At 44.9% G+C, this 7,451-nt stretch overlaps 1 protein-coding gene across 6 annotated transcripts in view; it reads right to left on the bottom strand.

The window, feature by feature from the left end:
* LOC121857391 (ATP-binding cassette sub-family G member 1-like) overlaps positions 1-5,368 on the bottom strand; it is a 104,838-nt gene extending 99,470 nt beyond the window's left edge. For 2 of the 6 annotated variants that reach the window (XM_042353413.1, XM_042353420.1), the window contains exon 1: positions 5,198-5,299. The gene's annotated coding sequence lies outside the window, so the exon portion shown is untranslated. Of the gene's footprint in view, positions 1-5,197 lie in introns of all 6 variants that reach the window. The other 4 variants (XM_042353414.1, XM_042353418.1, XM_042353419.1 and 1 more) reach the window with 4 other exon arrangements.
* Between the last annotated feature and the right edge of the window lie 2,083 nt (positions 5,369-7,451).

Genomic DNA, 7,451 nt, shown 5'->3' with positions numbered 1-7,451 from the left:
AGATATATAGTAATTAAAAATACCTTCTTCCCCTCCTCCTCCTGTTTCTTCTTTTCGTATACCTCCTCTTTCTAATCGTCTTCCTTTTCCTCCTAATCTCCCTCCCTCTCGTCCTTCTCCTCCTATTCCTCCCTCTTCTTCTTCTTCTTCTCTGCCTTGTATCCTCATCCTCCTACTTCTTCTTCTCCCTCTTCTCCACCCCTCATCTTCCCCCTCTCCCCCTCTTCCCCCCTCCCTCTTCCTCTATCTCCCGCATTCTTCTCTTCTTCTCCCCCTCTTCTCTCTCTCTCCCCCTCCTCCTTGACTCTGTTGTTGTGAGGTGAAGGTGACAATGTTTCACGGTCTTTACTCACTTGTTTATCCCGGTGCATTGTGGGAAGAGTGGAACCATGAGTTGCCACATACCGCCACATACACTCACCATAACAACTATCCAACTCTCTTATTTCCTCGAACTTAAAACTACAAAAAATATAATATAAACCAGAGCCTCGAATATAATGATTAAAAATATGAGAAAATACAATTGAGATTATAAATAGAGATATAATTTACATATTCATGGTTAAAAGTGGTAGAAATATTGGAGATAGCACGAGATGGCAACTTAACACGTCTCAGGTAAACTGGAGTCTCAAAGCTTCATTGTTTACATTTTTCTCCTTAAATAATAATAAGAAAATACATTGAATACAGTAGAGTCTTATTCTATGTCGTATTATTTAAAGTTAGTTAATTACTTAGTTCATTAATTAATTGCCTGTCTAATCGCATCGTTACCTGGACCCATATCCTCAAAGGTTCCTAAGTTAATGTTTACATCGCGTATCAGTGTAATTTAGACGCCATTTTGAAAGGTTATTTTTATTTCTTCTGTGTATTAAAATGAACCAATTAGACGTGTTCTTACAGCTCTAATTACGAGGGAAATTTAACTTACGATTTTTAGAGTACTCGTGTTTATGTTTTAAGTGAGTTAATGTTATGTTTTTATTCATCACTTACGAGAAAAAATGAACCTAACACTTTGTGGAATCCAGGAAAAAAAGTCAAGAAAAAAAGTCACATAAAAAGGCACGGAAAACCTAACCTAACCTAACCTAACCTAACCCAGTCTAACCTAACCTAACCTAACCTAACTTAACTTAACCTAACCTACGTGTAATGCCATCATATATATATTGTGTTGTCAATGTGTACAAGTCATGTGACTATTTTTCCTGTGAACTTTATTTCCCGTTTTCGATCCGATATATTTTTGAACCATGAATTACGAGGGAAATTTAACTTACGATTTTTAGAGTACTCGTGTTTATGTTTTAAGTGAGTTAATGTTATGTTTTTATTCATCACTTACGAGAAAAAATTAACATAGGACCTTTTGAGAATTCTAGTCCAGTGTCCCGGAAATTATCGTAAGGTAAAAATCTCCCTGGTTATGGTCGTCTAGCCTCCTGGGGGGAAAAAACCATCAGATATTATCGTAAAAAGAATCGTAAAGAAGAGTACGATATCAGCTGTAGCTTGTGATTTTATTGGCTTAACTGTCTCTCGTTACACCAATCACCGTGCAGGAGTCCGATCATGCCAGGAAAATGTGACCAATCAGATGACGGCAACTTTTATACTTCTGTAACATTCGACCAATCACAGTAAAGTATTCATACCTTAAGAAAAAGATAACCAATCGGACAGCAGCATCGCCATCCTTCAAAAACATTCGACCAATCACAGTAAAGAATTCATATCATTCTATGAAACAAATAACCAATAGGACGGCAACATCACTTTACGTCAATAACATTTGACCAATCACAATAAAGGCTAAAAAAATTTACCAATCAGACAGCAACATCGCTCTATTTATACCTGGGTGTGTAAAACTGACTTAAACCATCCACCAATCATAGCAAAGGATACAGATTTCCCCCATGAGAGTAATGACCAATCAGGAAACAGGAGAGAAAATCTGCTGATCCCTGGCTCAGCTGACTCACTCACAACAACTCTACGGGGATCATCTGATTGGTTTAACGTTTCCCCAATGATGTCACTTATTAACCGTTAGAAACCGTTAAAGACGTTAGAAACCGTTAAAGTTCGTTATAAATCGTTAGAAACAGTTAATAATGGAAGAAATATTATATTTTTTAGCTTAATTATTATAGTTAAAAACGTTTCCAGTCTAATAATGTTCACTAGTTCGACCGTTCCCTACCTGATAATATTCTGGGAAAAGATGTTTAAAACCAAATAAAGTAGACTAGCTAATAGCGTATTTTTTTTTAGCTATTAACGTTTTACAGTTTTCTATATAAATATAAACCTGCTATTAACGCTATTAAACGTTTTTCAGGTAACTTTTCCTAACTTAAAACGTTTTCCTGTAAATAACTTCTTTCATAATTATCTTGAAATATTCATTGCAGTGTTACCTTGGTCGAGTGTTACAGTGTTACAGCGTATGACATATTAACAGTGTTACAGTGTACGATAATATTTACAGTGTTACAGTGAATTTACAGTGTTATACCTTAAAGTTACACTGTAGCTCCTTGATGTATTGTTACAGTGTATTTGTAGTGTAATATCAACACAGCGTCAGCCAATGATAACGGAGTGTCAGCAGTGTCTGGAAAATGTCAGTTTTTTGTGTTTGCGTCCAGGAAATGTCTGCCTGAAAGATTGACATAATCATCAGTGTAGTGTCAGCTCAGCGTCAGGCAAATGTCAGTAAAATGTCTGAAAGGTCCACCGTATAATCGTTCGTCAGTGTAGTGTCAGTACAGTGTCAGGAAAATGTCAGTGTAGTGTTAGTCAACCAGTAGTGTCAGCACAGTCACAATGCAGCGTCAGCACAGTGTCAGAGGCTGGTGTCAGGGCAACAATGCGCCATTCCAGCGAAGCACCACAATTGATGTCTCTCAGTGCCATTATTTAGAAGGCATTAGCGAGAGAGAGAGAGAGAGAGAGAGAGAGAGAGAGAGAGAGAGAGAGAGAGTATAATGTCGTTACACCATTAAACACTACGCTGCGCCACTAACAACATAGTTCACAACACCAATAACATCTTTACATCACCTTTAACATTATCACTGCGCCATTAACATACTTAAATGCTAAATCACATCTCTGCGCCATTAGCATTCTTCACCCCCTGTGTACTACATCACTGCGCCGTTAACTCACTTCATTTTCTCTGTATTACGTCACTGCGCCATAAATACTGACCAGTGACAATAACAAATAAATTCAGGTTCATTACAACACACATACTGTACATACATACATACAGTACATACATACATACATACACACAGTTTCACTCACACACACATACATACATACATACATACATACATACACACAATCTCCAGAAATATCAAGAACAGGAAAAAAAATTATCATAACGGGAAACCAGAGAAAAGTCCCTCAGCATATTCTCCCCGTAGAGTTATCTCTTGTCTCCCCCCAGAAATATAATCGCTAAAATTATCTCTTAATCTCCCCATAAGAAACCTGACGAACTGGAAATTTTATCTCCCTCTAAAAAAGAAAATAAATACTAAGTAATTTATCTCCCCAGAAATAAAACCAATGGAATTTTATCTCCCCTGGAAATAAAAAAAAATGCTGAACTTATCTTCCCTAGAAAAAAAATATTTATCTCCCCAAAACAAAAACCTGGAAGAATTTGTTTATCTTCCATTATAAAATTGCAGAAAATCGTGGAAACAGAGAGAAAAATCGTTAATTTTTTCTCCCTCAAATAAGTTTTTTCCTCCCTAGAAAAAAAAATCACAGGAAATCAAATTTGTTCTTCGGATAAATATTTTTTTTTATCAACCATCTCCACCAATATTGACTCACCACCATCCACCACTATCCACTCACCAACATTCCCCACCACTATCCATCCACCATCACTCCCCATCATCTCTCCTTCAACACGCACCCACCAACATTCCCCACCAGTAACCATCCACCACCACTCCTCACCACCATTCACCCACCAACATTCCCCACCAACATCCACTCACCAACACCCCACGCTATCTCCCCACCACTATCTCCCCACTAAACACCCCAACACTATCACCCCCTCACCCGCCACCCCTACACACTGAGACCAACACCAGCATAGCTTTTCTTTTTCCAAAATCGTAAAGAAAATTCCTGGAATCTGTCTGGAACAATACCTGGAATACTGCCTGTAACAATACCTGGAATACTGCCTGGAACAATACCTGGAATGCTGCCTGGAACTATACCTGGAACAATGCCTGGAGAGTTTTACGGAACAGACGTCCAGCAAAAATAGTTCCTCACCCCCAAACTACTGTACCCGAGCTTACTGTATCGCTACTGTATTAAATCAATTATGATATACAGGAAATCAGTACTGTACCCGTGCATAATAAACCCTGTACTGTATTAATTACTACGAATACAGTACATAATCTGTAATAACAAACCTGTATCCGTACTTACTGATGACTGTATCGAGTTGTATATTTACCTCTAATACAATAATACACCGTGGCATAAACCCATCCCCCGCGTTATTAATGTATTTCTTGTTACCTTCACTATTGGGCACACTGTATTACGGGGGTGGACACAACCCAGGCCGTCCTCACTCTTCATCACGCAATACTGAGGAGGGACAATGCGCACCATACTGCACTCCTGCCCCCTCCATACTTTAACCTCCTCTTCCTGGAATCTCTTCACTAAACGCCAAGATTCTCGAGATGGTGTGAGGTTGGTACGTGGCCCTCCTTAGCCCGTGTCCGAGTGTCTCACAGGAACAAAAACACAAGCCGAAGGGGAAATCATTAATGGAATTGAGGGGGGAGGTAGTGGTGGTGGTGTCCATGTTTAGGTGGGTGGGTCAACACGCATGACAGTGGTTGTGTTACGTCTGGGGGACCTCCACCACTACACACACACCCCACACACAAACACTACATGTATGGTAAACAGATATTTCGAGAAGTGGCTTTGTTTCTTTGTTGGTAGGTAGTGGGTGGCGGCCGTGGCTGGGACGCTGCTGCTAGGTTGGCGTCGTGTTGGCTCCACCTCCACACACACTCACACACGATCAGCTGATTGTCAAAAACTTCCGCGCGAGGGAACGTTTGTTGGGGCAAACGTTAGTCGTTGTGATGGGCGAGGGAAGACACTGGTGCTTTACCTGAGGGTTGTTGTGGGCGTGAGAGAGGCAGCATGAGGACTCACCGAGGATGGCGTGGATCACATGCGCTCACTACACTGTTCCAAGCTCGACTGCCGAACCGTCAGCCACTCTCAGCTGTGATCGACCACACAGCGCTGCCGCGGCCGTTAGGCTCACTCTTCCCCCGGATAAGCTCACAGTGCTCGCCCTTACGGTGCCCTGAAGACACCACACCGCAGTAAGGGCGATGCGTCCCTGTCTCTTGTGTGCCAACCTTATCCTTACACGCCCTAGCAAGCTCCTCACCATCTCCGTAGAGCTCAAGGTGCGTCTCCTGCATGGGTATTTCCGCCCTTACAGCTCTCACGAGCAGCATGACGCATGCGTGGCAATAACGAGCGGTCTACTGGCGCGCTGGTGCACTCCACTCAAGCCATTCCCACTCCTCTGGCAGGGTGAAGTTAGGGGCGAGTTGCCCTGACACGAGGGGTGTTCCGGACGCCCCTCTACACCCCAGGTTCCGCACCGTGAGTGCACTTGCACCGAGCGAGGACCTTGCACCCGCACGAGCCCTGGACGACTCACCGTTCACAACAGTTAACTTGCTGGTGCTCCTCCTCCTCCCCCCACTCCCTCGTGCCGCCAGCGTCGCCTTCAGTAGTGTGGTGATCCAGCCCTTCCTCCCTGCCTCACCAACAGCTTCCTTACCCCCGCCACTGTCCACACCCCGGCCACCCTCATTCTTAAACCTTCGTTCGCTAATATTTCCCTTTACACCGAGGGACAACACACCGCTTTAAGGTCACAGTGTTATTATGACGCCATGTTGACCGTCGTCCAGGTGCCGTAGCTCAAGATCCAGTTAGGTGAGTTACTGTGTCTGCAGGAGGTGTGGCAGAGGTCACCGTCCCGAGCATTGAGGTGTTGGTCCCTCGACTGTGTTCCGGCAACCGCTCTGCTTACACGGCAACATCGTGGCCCGGCAACCTAACCCACCACACCTCACTCATTCATACACCTCACCCACCACCCCCACACCTAGCTACACCCACCACACCTCACTCATTCATACACCTCACCCACCACCCCCACACCTATAGCCACACCCACCACACCTCACCCATTCATACACCCCACCCACCACCCCCACACCCTAGCTACACCCACCATACCCTCACCTATCATACACCCCACCCACCACCCCCACACCCAGCCACACCCACCACACCACACCCATCACAGCCACACCCACCACACCACACTCATTCACACCCCTCACCCACCACCCCCACACAGCCACACCCACCACACCCCACCATTCATACACCCCACCCACCACCCCACACCTAGCCACACCCACCACACCTCACCATTCATACACCCCACCCACCACCCCCACACCTAGCTACACCCACCACACCCCACCACATACACCTCACCCACCACCCCCACACCCAGCCACACCAGCCACACCCACCACACCTCACCCATTCATACACCTCACCCACCACCCCCCACACCTAGCTACACACCCACACACCCTCACCATTCATACACCCCACCCACCACCCCACACCTAGCTACACCCACCACACCTCACCATTCATACACCCCACACCCACCACCCCCACACCTAGCTACACCCACCACACCTCACCATTCATACACCACCCACCACCCCCCACACCTAGCTACACCCACCACACCTCACCATCCATTACCCCACCCACCACCCCCACACCTAGCTACACCCACCACACACCCCCACTCATCTCATCACCCACCACCCCCACACCTAGCTACACCCACCACACCCTCACATTCATTCATACACCTCTACCCACCACCCCCACACCTAGCTACACTCACCACACCTCACTCATTCATACACCTCACCCACCACCCCCACACCTATAGCTACACCCACCACCAACACAACTCCTACACCCACGGCTAAAGTAACAACTATTCATTAACTGGCTGTCTCTCGTTACAAATACTTGATAGTACTACCGCCATCACTTACACCCTGCAACACCCACAGATACACAGAACCTAGTACACACACCTACATTACCTGTATACTCACACCTATAGCTACACCCACTGATTAACTCACACCTGCTGCATCAACACCCCCCCTTAACACACCTTCACTCGCAACCATAAACTTCTACACTTACACCCACTACCAACTTGTTTAGGTTAAGTTAGGCTGAAATATTCCTCTCTCACACACACACACACACACACACACACACACACACACATA

The sequence above is a fragment of the Homarus americanus genome, unplaced genomic scaffold (genome assembly GCF_018991925.1).
Source record: "Homarus americanus isolate GMGI-L3 unplaced genomic scaffold, GMGI_Hamer_2.0 scaffold43550, whole genome shotgun sequence".
Lineage (NCBI taxonomy): Eukaryota > Metazoa > Arthropoda > Malacostraca > Decapoda > Nephropidae > Homarus > Homarus americanus.
The sequence above is the reverse complement of the archived record's forward strand: the minus strand, read 5'-3'. Positions and strand labels throughout refer to the sequence as shown.